We start from the raw sequence: 12,955 nt of genomic DNA on the forward strand, positions 1-12,955 counted from the left end.
ATAGATATAAAAATTTGTTAGATTTAGTTCCGCATCTTTGCGCTAGATGCGCGCGTCCTCTATAAGATAGTCCTTATTTTTGAAAAGCCTAAAATATAACAAATTTACTATTAATATTTAGGTCGAATGTATATAAAACATAAAATTACAGAACAGATCGTTAAATCAGTAAAATAGCCGGAAATACAGCGCCATCGGGCGTCAGAAATACACTCTACAAGTGGTAATACTATTTTCATTTACAGCAATATTTTTTTTTTCTGAAATGTTATTCCACTGATTTAAGGATCTGTTCTGTAATTTTAAATTTTATATACATTCGACCTAAATATTAATAGTAAATTTTTCATATTTTAGACTTTTAAAAAATAAAGACCATCTTATAGAGGACGCGCGCATCTAGTGCAAAGAGTGGGAACTAAATGTAACAAATTTTTATAGCTGTATAAGACCGGTGTTTTACAAATGTTATAGGAACCTGTGTTCAGTGTATGCCGCCTTTAGGTATGAACTATACGTACTTCGCATAAGTTCAGGCAGATTACTAATAAGCCTGGTTAAATATTGCACTTATTTTTAGGTTTAATTATAAATTCTCTTTTGTTATAGAATCTAAAGATGGTCATTGTATGGCCAAAACCGGTTATGACTGTGTCATAAGAATGTGATTGCGTCTACAAATAAACAAATAGTTCTGTAACGATTGGTTCACGCGTTGCTTGAAGCACTTCCCGGCCCAACATGTCCTACACGTGTTCCAGTGTAGACAAGTCCTGAGATCGTGCTGGACAGGAAATTTTCTGGTCGTTTTACGTAGGACATTAAACTTCATGGGCCGGCCGCTGGGGCCAAGCGGTTCTAGGCCCTTCAGTCCGGAACCAAGCTGCAGCTACGGTCGCAGGTTCGACTCCTGCCTCGGGCCTGGATGTGTGTGATGTCCTTAGGTTGGTTAGGTTTAAGTAGTTCTAAGTCTAGGGGAGTGATGACCTCAGATACTAAGTCCCACAGAGCTTAGAGCCACCTGAACCATTTGAAATTTCATGGGCAGTTTCTGGGCGAGAATTAACCTGCTGGTATTATACATCACCTTCCCTTTGCAAGAACGGTAAAATAACGAGTTTAACAACATTGTGAACGTACATAAGTGAACCAGAATTGTAGCTTATCGCACTGCGGACCATAAGGTCTGGGTTGGGCCAGTGCGTCTTGGACTAGTGCACTTTATGAGATATCGCTCACGTGGTCTGCGTCGTACGCGCCAACGAGAACCACCTGCATTCAGGCGGACACTGCTTCCATCGCTGAAGACCACGGCGTGGAATTCCATCTTCCAAATGATCCACTGACGGCACCAGTCGAGTCGTGCAGGTCAATGGAGTGGTGTGAGTAGAAGACAGGCTAGAGGCGTGCATACACGTCGTCACACTGTTAATAATTGGTTCGCTGCAGCTCTCGTTGACACGTCTGAGCTCACAAACCCTCTTATTTGTACTGTGGGTGCTGTACGATCTGCCACTGTTGCTGTTACAATACGACGTTCCTGGTGGGCGTCTGTGCCCCTTGGACGTCCAGCACGTCATCTACGGTTGAGAATTTTCACATGACGACTGATACTCACATAGTTGTACAACTGACTCAGTACATCCAACTTGTAAGTTAGTTCTCCGAAAGAGCCATCGAGCCACACGGAAAGCAACAATTTGATCCCATGCAAACACGCTCGGTTGGCTATGGGAAGGACGAACGTCTCCGTGGCATGGTTCCCTTCCTACTTCAAATGTCTGCACCACACTGAGCCTTCTGGCTGCGAACACTCCCTATTAAAGCTTAGTCACAGATGCCGCTCTGGTAGCTTTTCTACCATGCTCTATGTTGGCCGGACGACGCTGAAGCCATTATCATTGCATCTACTATCCCCATAGTGGCATACGCCGTTACTGGATCAAAGTCAACGTTGTTTGCCGGCCGGAGTGGCCGTGCGGTTCTAGGCGCTACAGTCTGGAGCCGAGCGACCGTTACGGTCGCAGGTTCGAATCCTGCCTCGGGCATGGATGTGTGTGATGTCCTTAGGTTAGATAGGTTTCATTAGTTCTAAGTTCTAGGCGACTGATGATCTCAGAAGTTAAGTCGCGTAGTGCTCAGAGCCATTTGAACCATCAACGTTGTTATTCCAGGTGTATCAATTTTTTGCCAGTATATATTTCGTCAGCAATATTCGTAAAAATTATACTTTCAGTAACCCGAGTGTTTCAAATTTTAATGTTTGTACACTCTTAAATACAGTGAGTAGTCTTTGGAAGTTTTCGATGAACGGAATTTCTTAAAATCCTTGAAAAACGTTCTATCACTGTTTCCACTTCAAAAGAACAGTCCTCATGATTAAAGCAGTTGGTAAAATCACTAGATTTGGACCTAAGGAATTGCCGTATCGCTTATCTGGCACAGTACCGTAAGACATTGCAATGATATAGTACAAAATCTAGCTTTTCGTTTTGCAGGTGTCAGATACAAGATGGAAAAATCCGAAATCTAAAATGTTAGAAAATGGAAACAATGTACATTTCTCAATGGGCCATCTCGTACCATTAGCATTATGCTGCTGCTGTTATAGCGTGCTACATCATCCACGCCCCCCCCCCCCCCCGCCTTTTCAGAGTGTATTCCAATCTCCCAAAATCTAGGAAAGCTTCTCTTCCCTGATTACTGCTGTTTAAAGAGTTGTCCTCTCGTCTTGATCGTTCATCCTCCATGGAATCTGATGCTGTTAGTTACAGGATTACATAGCATTGATCAAAATAGAAAGCGAAGCACTCAATCCAGAGAAGTACACGAATTTTAAATGCTTGACGATATTTCGTATGATGGTTCTTACCGCTCACCCCTCAGTACAATAACAGACAAGCACAAATTATTATTATTCTTCTTCTTCTTCTTCTTCTTCTTTCGTTTGTGCGATTTCCCACTGTTTTTCCAGGTCATCATCGTTAAAAACGGATTTGGTATGGTTAATTTTAGAGGGGTGGCCGGATGCCCTTCCTGCCGCCACCCCATACCCACCGGAACAGAATCAGTGTCCCTAGCTGCCTGCGTCAAGTATAAACAATGAAATAGTGCGAACGTGTTTCAAGTGTCTGCGAGTCGTGTAACTGAGGCGGAATGAGGGGGACCAGCTCGGTATTCACCTAGTGGGATGTGGAAAACCGCCTAAAAAGCTCATTCAGGCTGTCTAGCACACCGGCTTACGTCGTTAATCCGTCGGGCAGATTCGATACGGGGTCGGCGCGCCTAGCCGAGTCCAGGAAGCAGCGCATGAGCGCTCTCCGCTATCCCGGCGGGTAAGAGGCAAGCACAAATAATGTTTAAGTATCTAACACTTTTCAGTCATCTCTCAGTGCCAGAAAATTTTGACAATACCGACACAGTTAACCCATCGTAAGTTACTAACGCTGTTCTCCGAGCCTGTTTCGTCTACTGCCAAATCGATGCTACAGTAGCAATCGAATAGAAAATTGTTGGTGGCGAAGAATTACCAATAACGTCGAAAAAACCCAAAAATGTCTTATGGATGAGGACAGCTCATTAAGGAGTCAAAGACACCACTAGTTGTTACTGAGGTAGTCACAAATCGGGAATGCCGGCCGAAGTGGCCGTGCGGTTAAAGGCGCTGCAGCCTGGAACCGCAAGACCGCTACGGTCGCAGGTTCGAATCCTGCCTCGGGCATGGATGTTTGTGATGTCCTTAGGTTAGTTAGGTTTAACTAGTTCTAAGTTCTAGGGGACTAATGACCTCAGCAGTTGAGTCCCATAGTACTCAGAGCCATTTGAACCATCACAAATCGGGAATACCTTATGAGTAGCAGCTTAATGTTTAAGGAAAAAGAGAGCAACCGTTCAAGTCGTTATACTAGCAATCTTATGAGAAGCATCGACCAGAAAGCAAGTAGCAGGCTGGTGTCAGTGTACATTCTTTCGAACACAGTGGGGTGGGATGATGCCGTCAGTCCGCCAAAATACTGACGCCATGATTTTCTTCAGACTGTTGCCATACTGAAATCTCTGTGGTTGTAATATTTCCTTGTATTTACACTGCCTCGACATCTGATTCGTTCCAGAATTCAAAAATGCATCAGTATCTTGTTAATTGTGGTACTAATAAAAAGAAAAACAATGTTGATACTACCATCGCGTATCCCAATGTTCGTCGTTCTGCAATCGCAGTGAACATACATTCCGCATTTTAAGCTCTTTGCGCAGGATATACCTCGTTTTAATGTCAGGTTTGTAGGTGAAATCATCCAATTGCAGGCCCCCTTCCAATTGCTCAATCATGCAGTCTGCCTAGCTTATTCTTCGACGTGACAACGTCGATTCGATAGCACACGACTTTTGGCCTTGTATCTGTTGTCGCTAATTTGACAGACATTTTTCACATCCTTTGCTCCATCACTGCATGTCACCCTCAGTTGACAGAACAATCGGTTAAAAGCCTCACAGATGATGAAAATCAGTAATTACACGCCGTTCCCGTAAATTGAATTATGTCAAATACACGGAAAACGCAATTTAATCTACTAGCTGATATGAAAAATATAGACGCTGGACGGAGCTACTAACAAAGTCATGCGTAAAGAAAGATTGTCCGGATGTTTTAAAGCCAATAATATTAACTATGCACCTAGAGCTTAACTCTACCAATAGCGAGGCGTTTTCCATAACGTGCATTACAAACGGTGGGGGTTCCTTGCGACCACACGAAAAAACTTAAGGAACACAATTTGCTAATTTTTCTTGAATTAGACAACATACTATTTGAAGATGTACTGTTGTGTAATTAGGGTCCCGAAAAAACCATTTTAGCAGACTGTCAGCAATATCAACGCACTTTCAATAAAGTGTACTACAGCATTCGTGACCAAAAAATTTAAATAAATGAAAATTCAATTTATAGTTGTTTATGTTTATTTTCAACATACTTCTCATAGAGATGTTTTTGTTGTTGTGGTATTCAGTCCTGATACTGGTTTGATGCAGCTGTCCATGCTACTGTATCCTGTGTAAGCTGCTTCATCTCCCAGTACGTACTGCAGCCTACATCCTTCTGAAGCTGCTTAGTGTATTAATCTCTTGGTCTCTCTCTACGACTTCTACCCTCCGCGCTGCCCACCAATACTAAATTGGTGATCCCTTGATGGCTCAGAACATGTCCTACCAACCGATCCCTTCTTCTAGTCAAGTTGTACCACAAAATCCTCTTCTTCCCAATTCTGTTCAGCAGCTCCTCATTAGTTATGTGATCTACCCATCTAATCTTCAGCATTCTTCTGTAGCACCACATTTCGAAAGCTACTATTCTCTTCTTGTTCAAACTATTTATCGTTCATGTTTCACTTCCACGCATGGCCACACTCCATACAAATACTTTCAGAAACGACTTCCTGACATTTAAATCCATACTCGATGTTAACAAATTTCTCTTCTTCAGGAACGCTTTCCTTGTCATTGTCAGTCTACATTTTATATCCTCTCTACTTCGACCATCATCAGTTATTTTGCTCCCCAAATAGCAGAACTCCTTTACTACTTTAAGTGTCTCATTTCCTAATCTAACTCCCTCAGCATCACCCGAGTTAACTCAACTACATTCCATTATCCACGTTTTGCTTTTCTTGATGTTCTTCGTATATCCTACTTTCAAGACACTGTCCATTCCGTTCAACTGCTCTTGCAAGTCCTTTGCTCCCTCTGACAGAATTACAATGTCATCGGTGAACCTCAAAGTTTTTAATTCTTCTCCAAGGATTTTAATACCTACTCCGAATTTTTCTTTTGTTTCCCTTACTGCTTGCTCAATATACAGATTGAATAACATTGGCGAGAGGCTACAACCCTGTCTCACTCCCTTCCCAACCACTGCTTGCCTTTCATGTCCCTCAACTCTTATAACTGCCATCTGGTTTCTGTACAAATTGTAAATAGCCTGTCGCTCCCTGTGTTTTACCCCAGCCATCTTATGCTCTCCCTGAAACTCTGTAAAACCTCTGGTTTAGTCAGTTTATCCAGGTACCATCTCCTTAAATTCCCACCTTTATATTTAAGTTTTAATATACAGTTCATAAACAGTAGATTGTGGTCAGAGTCCACACCTGCCACTGGAAAAAACCTGGTTCCTAAATCACTGTCTTACCAGAGAGATATTGGTGTCTAAAACTCTGAACCTACAAATAATGAGTATGACATTCATTGGTGGAAATGAAATGTGCTACTTAGGCTTAAATTTTTGCTGTAAGTGTAAACAAAATGTTGAAAAACGTATGGAATTTGGTAGAAGGATTTACTGTAAACAATAAGCACATTTTTTCAAATTTTTAAAAAATAAAGTAACTGACTGTCTTACAATGTTTTCAAAAGGTTCTTGATATTGCGAGGGTTACAACTATAATGCAGCTTGTACAGCATAACACTATGCTCGATTGCCTTTTGTACACTAGTCATAATTTACGTATGCCTATGTTCTCCCACTGTAGCATTTTGAACTCCTGCAGTTCCATGAAGGCTATTACAATCATGAAACGTTCACTACGATCTGATGCTGTAATCAGTTTTGGAAAGAGAAGTTACTGAAATATGTCCCTTTTCTATTAAGTATGCTACAAGGAATGAGAACAGTTTTAAGTGCTCATTTACATAATAAATACTTGTTACTCAACTCAAATTATATAAAAATATGTGTTCTTTGTGCAATTATTGGCATGAATCGTGCAACAGTGAAATCATTATCGAGCACCAACATACTTCCATAAAATATAATAACAGGTCTTTACGGCACATACACTGAGCCTTTTCCACTTTCCTGAGGCCAATGGCATGCTGTATCGTAAGACTGTAGCGCTAACGCCATGTATTAGTTTAATAGGAAAACAGATTTGAAAATACTTGACTAGCATAAAAAGGGTATACATGTAGTGCGTCTTCAAGTCTGAATCGTCAAACGCTAAGTTCACAGAGCAGTAGCTTTATTTTTCGTCCAAAGCTTTAAAACGAACTAGTGATAGGATACGCTTGTTACTTACGTACAGTGGTAAATGACAAATTAACACATGACGAATAAATACAAGTATACAGTGGGAACATGTACAAAAAAGATAGGTCATTTGATCTTCGTCGGTAATTGGAAAAATTCCACTGCACTACTTCAACGTCCTCAGTGCGTTACGTACAGAAACAGGGACACTGAACCAAGTGTATGGCTGCTCTTCTCCATAACAAATCCACTAATTATTGGTATTCCTCTTAGCTTCCGAATTCTCGTTTAAAAATTATGGCGAGTTCCAATAATCATGTAACGAGCACTGACTAATTAGTTCTTTTGAAGAATCATTCAACCCGCGAGCGTAAAACATTCTGTGTGAGGTAACTGCAGGGCATTGTGGGCGATGCACAAGATAAAACCGCTTTCACTACCATGAAAAGTTGTGAGGTGTCTTTGTTACAGTCCAATACAAATAACAGGGTGATTAACGTAGCAAATTAATGAATGCTGGAGGGTGTTGGTTCACCACACACGGGAGTATGCAGTATCACGCCAGAACACTGCGGACACAGGCTTCCTCTGGTTTACTCTGTCACCACTTTCTAGTAAACAAAATTATTTTCTAAAGGTTATTGCCTCGCTGTGTACAGCGGACCGGCGGCGGTCTGCCTTGACATCATCATGCCGAAATTGAAAATCGACCGCTTTACTGTATCACCAGCGGGAAAAAAAATGGCGTAACGTCCTTTTAAATTGGTCTCTGTTCAATTATCCAGCTCAAATCCATTTAAGAGTCTGTCGTAATGGTACATTATTGGAATCGAGTCAGCATTTATCACAATCGTTTCCCGTGATGGATTTCCAGACAGGTCCGATAACAGCTTTTTTCGAATTTATTTTCACGCCCTGTCGACAGTGAAACACTCAGATAAAAGAATGTAAAGCAGTGAAGCACACAGTGAGTAAATTAATCAATTAACATACAAAGTACTCTAAGCAAAGAAAAGGTGTCAAGTATCCACTACAAGGTAATGAGTACTGATAGAAATCTCTCTCTTTTGGAGTATCCGGGAGTATATACTGTCCAATAATGTTTATTGCAGTCCAGAAATCTTTCTTAATAATGTTTATAACAGTAGTATGAACGGAAATGTGAATGATTATAAAGTACTGGTTTTAGCTTAACAAGTGAGCAACATAGATGGTTTTCTTAGAACCCCTCCTGTCGAAACAGATAACGCTACGTCTTATTCAAACGTGGCCAAACGTTAGGGAAAGCTTTCTTCGTCAGCTGATTCCTGATTTCCGGTTTTTGTGAGTCAACGTATTACGTAGCTGAATTTCCAAGTCTAACCGTACACAGGAAGCCCTATAACGTGATAATGTCTTTCTTAAATCTTTTCGGCAAATAGATTCTCTGAGAATTAACTTTATGATACCAATCTCATATTTGTATTTATAACTTATTCTGGCGCACATTTGTTCAGTCAATCTGACACTGTGATCCTGACTACATAAATGATATGTCGCCCAGCTCTTATTTCAATTTTCTGTCTTATAAAGTTACGTAGGCTCGCAGGTTGTCAACGTAAAGAATGGGTAATTTGCGTTTCATTTTGCGACCTTCACCGCAGATAAGCTCAAATCTTGCGAAGTCTTCAGTCTTTATATATACTATGATGGCATCTTTTCTTTCGGACATGTCCGAAAGAACAGATACCATCTTAGTATATATATAGTTAAGGCTCACCGGCCGCTTGACCATCTTCTTCTTCTGTGCGAATGCACAAACAGTGCCCGAACTCTTACGGGAATTGGCAATGCGCCACGAGTAATGAGTATATTGGGCGGGGGCACTACGAATGTAGTGCGGGACAATACGTTGAGAATGTGGGTTTCGCAGGAGGCGTGCCAGAGATAAATCTGCAGGGTGCTATCCTCTGTGTCCTCGGTGGCTCAGATGGATAGAGCGTATGCCATGTAAGCAGGAGATCCCGGGTTCGAATCCCGGTCGGGGCACACATTTTCATCTGTCCCCGTTGACGTATGTCAACGCCTGTAGGCAGCTAAGGGTGTTCATTTCATTATAATCTTCAATCTTTCTTATCCTGTGTTACAGCATGCGAATAAATTCTATGCAATCTTTCAGCACTATTGGTTATTCCAAATAAATGAAGTGATTCACATAAAAACCGTGACTGCAATTTACGTGAGAAAATAATTTCTCATTCAGACGAAATATAACTGCGTCGTTCTTTTACAGAAGATTTGGAAATTCGTGGTAAGGCCTTATGGGACTAAACTGCTGAGGTCATCGGTCCCTAAGCTTACACACTAATTGATATAACTTAAACTAACTTTCGCTAAGGACGACGCACACACCCAAGCCCGAGGGAGGACTCGAACCTCCGACGGGGGGAGCCGCGTGGACCGTGACAAGGCACCCTGGACCGCGTGTCCTTTGTAGAATATCGACGATGTGTAATTATCTATTTATATGCTTCGTGCGTGGATATTTCATGAAATGTTTCCAGACAGGAGTACCAACAGCTTTTTTAATTTATTTTTACGTCATATCGATGGCGAAATAGTCAAATAAAACAACACAAAGTAGCGAAGCTTATGGTGAATAAATTAATCGATTAACACACAAAGCACACTAAGCAAAGGAAAGGAATTGTTTGTCGACTTATCTCTCTTATTTTAGTCCCCTTCATCCCTCCCCCCCTTTTCGGCAGCTTTTCTAACACGTATAATACGAGACCGTCAACTGATGAAATCTACAAATAGCTAGAATGTTTCTGATTCTGAACGACCGTTATATATTTGGTTACTAAGGTGAAACAGTTAAAACCGGGAAGGTGACACAGTTTAGCTCTTGTGGCGAAAAGAGATTTGTGGACATGGTGCCGCATCGCATTGTAAAATAACTGTCACTAGTTAAAACTGGTTTCTGCGACGTGTACAGTACACCTCACACTGAGGTTGAAAGGTTGACCAGCAGAACAAACTCGACCCCGGGGTGGGGGAAGGAAGGGGGAGGGGACGATGCTCGTGCCGCGCGTCTCAGTCGATAAGCCTCCCGTGCCTCCTGGTTCGTAGCAAACGACGAGCACTTCAGAGAGCTAAGCCTCCCTTGGCTGGGCGTCGTTTTGGCGGACTCAGGATACTTCCGCTTACAACTGGTGAGAGACGAGTCTTCTGTAGCTGTAAGCTCGGGGCATGCTTAAGCACCCACCGTACGGCCCTGCATTGGACCGTCCTTTGCCGCAGGGAACGCGAATGTGGCTGTATCGCGAGGAGGTTCCTTTTTTGTCATCCGTCTTCTGACTGGTTTGAGCCACCCGTCACGAATTCCTCTCCTGTGCCGACATCTTCACCTCAAAGAATCGCCTCCACCCAACCTCCTCCATTATATAGGCTGAACGAAGTGAAAATGAGCGTCAGGAGAGCAATGAGAGAAGCATTCAATGATTTAGAAAGTAAGGCGTTGTCAACCGACCTGAGTAAAACCCCTAAGAGATTTTTGTCGTATGTAAAATCAGTAAGTGGGTCAAAATCAGTTATTCATTCTCTTAGCGACCACACCGACACCGACACGGAAGATTACATAGAGAAATGCCGAAATACTGAAGTCGGTCTTCCGAAGTTGTTTCACAGCGAAATATCGTAACACTGTCCATCCTTTCAATCATCGTACGAACATCGAAATGGCAGATATTGAGATAATCGATCGCAGAATTGAAAAGCAGCCACAATCTTTTAGACCGAGCGAGGTGGCGCAGTGGTAGCACACTGGACTCGCATTCGGGAGGACGACGGTTCAATCCCGTCTCCAGCCATCCTGATTTAGGTTTTCCGTGATTTCCCTAAATCGCTTCAGGCATATGCCGGGATGGTTCCTTTGAAAGGGCACGGCCGATTTCCTTCCCAGTCCTTCCCTAACCCGAGCTTGCGCCCCCTCTCTAATGACCTCGTTGTCGACGGGACGTTGAACACTAACCTAACCTAACCTACAATCTTTTAGTAGTGGAAAGGCTTCAGGACCAGATGAGATTCTTGTAAGATTCTATAAAGATTATGCGAAAGAACTTGCACCTCTTCTAGCAGTGATTTATCGTAGATCGCTTGAGCAACGAAAGGTATCTAACGACTGGAAAAAAAGAGCAGATCATCCCTGTTTTTAAGAAAGGTCGTAAGACAGATCCACACAATTATAGACCTATATTGTTGACGTCAATTTGTTGTAGGATAATGGAACATGTCTTATGCCCAAGAATTATGACGTTTTTGGAAAATGAACGTCTAACCTGTAAAAATCAATATGGTTATCGCAAACAGAGATCGTGCGAAACTCAGCTCGCTGTTTTCCTCCATGAGATCCACAGCGCAGTGGACAACGGCGCTCAGGTTGATGCCGTATCCCTTGATTTCAGTAAGGCATTTGACACCGTCCCGCATTGCTGTTTAATGAAAAAAATACCAGCTTACGGAGTATCGGAGCAGACTTGCGATTGGCAAGACATTTTTGAGAACAGAACTCAACACGTTGCTCTTAACGGAACTAAATCGATAGATATAAAGGTACTATCCGCAGTACCACAGGGAAGTGTGATAGGATCGTTGCTGTTTACAATATACATATAAATTATCTACTAGAAAGCGTCGGATACTCTTTAACGCCATTCGCAGATGATTCAGTTGTCTATACCGAAGTAGGAACGCTAGAAGATAGTAAGAATTTGCAGAACGACATTCAGAGAATTGGTGAATGGTAAAGACTCTGGCAGTTGACCCTGAACGTAAATAAATGTAACATATTGCGTATACATAAGAAAGGAAATCCACTGCTGTACAGCTACACTATTGATGACAAACAGCTGGAGAACGCTTGCCGTAAAATATCTAAGCGTAACTATCCCGGGCGATCTTAAGTGGAATGAGCATATAAAACAGATAGTTGGAAAAGCAGACACCAGACTCAGATTCATCGGGAGAATCTTAAGGAAATGTAACTCAGCCACGAAGGAAATGGCTTATAACGCGCTTGTTCGCCAGATTCTTGAGTATTGGTCACCTATTTGGGATCCCTATCAGGAAGAACTGATAGAGGAGATAGAGAAGATCCATCGAAGAACGGTGCGTTTCGTCACGGGTTCGTTTAGCTGGCGAGAGAGCGTTACGGAGAAGCTAAACAAACTCCACTGGCAGACGTTACAAGAGAGGCGTTGTGCATCACGGAGAGATTTACTACTAAAATTTCGGGACAGTAATCTTCAGGAGGGACAACATATTACTTTCCCCCACATACATCTCGCTTATTGCCCACGATGAGAAAATTCGTGAAATTAAAGCCAATACAGAGGGTTACCGACAATCATTCTTCCCACGCACTATTCACGAATGGAACAGGGTTTGAGGGATCAGAAAGTGGTGCCGAAAGTACCCTCCGCCACACACCATTAGGTGGCTTTCGGAGTATGATGTAGATATATTGCTTATTTATTCCTATCTCTGTCGGTCCCCACAGTTTTTACCCTCTACACCTCTGTCAAGTGGTTCGTATGTTACTCTTGACGTCTTAACAAATTTCATGTCATCCTGTCCGTTCTTTCTGTCAGTGTTTCCCACATGTTTCACTCCTCGCCGATTCTTTGGAGAGCTTCCTCATTTCAGTCCACTTCATTTTTAACATATTTTTGTAGCACTACAACTCAAACGCTTCGCTTTTCCCCCTATTCCAATTTTCAAAAAAATGTTCAAATTTATGTGAAATTTTATGGGACTTGACTGCTAAGGTCATCAGTCCCTAAGCTTACCCACTACTTAACCTAAATTATCCTAAGGACAAACACACACACCCATACCTGAGGGAGGACTCGAACCTCCGCCGGGACCAGCCTCACAGCCCATGACTGCAGCACC

Source organism: Schistocerca americana, chromosome 6, assembly GCF_021461395.2.
Source record: "Schistocerca americana isolate TAMUIC-IGC-003095 chromosome 6, iqSchAmer2.1, whole genome shotgun sequence".
Taxonomy (NCBI): Eukaryota; Metazoa; Arthropoda; class Insecta; order Orthoptera; family Acrididae; genus Schistocerca; species Schistocerca americana.